The sequence below is a fragment of the Frankliniella occidentalis genome, unplaced genomic scaffold, assembly GCF_000697945.3.
Source record: "Frankliniella occidentalis isolate FOCC.00 unplaced genomic scaffold, Focc_3.1 Scaffold82, whole genome shotgun sequence".
Lineage (NCBI taxonomy): Eukaryota > Metazoa > Arthropoda > Insecta > Thysanoptera > Thripidae > Frankliniella > Frankliniella occidentalis.
In genome coordinates, this window is record NW_026267212.1 from 525731 (window position 1) to 526201 (window position 471).

Consider the following 471-nt stretch of genomic DNA (forward strand, 5'->3'; position numbering starts at 1 on the left):
GCCAATCGGCCAAATGGAACCAAACCGTACGCGACGCTGGCTGCGGCTCCACACGGCGTCACTGAGGGATTTAGCGGTCTGCATGCGTGCAGAGGCGGGCGGTCGTGTAGGCGTGTGCACTGCAAAGCGAATAGTTTACCAGGACGCGTGGTTTTCCTCCATTCATTTTTTTAAAACTGCTCGGTGTGGTATTGTGCATTGTCGATTATTCTAATCGGTCTATCCCATTTCCTGATTGTTTTGCGTAGGCCTCTGACGATTACGGTGCGTCTGTCTGTTATTCGTTGCGTGGGATTGTCACCCTCCCGCTGCTGCCGTCCTTGTTTCCTCAAGGTTGCCCCTTCCCCACTCGCCGTCTGCCTCTCCCCCGATCCCCCCTTTCCTTCCCTGTAATTCAAAATTGATGGCCTGCCAGCTGACTACCTTCGTCAGGGGTAGTGGTAGTAGGAAGGCAAGCAGGCGGCTGAAAAG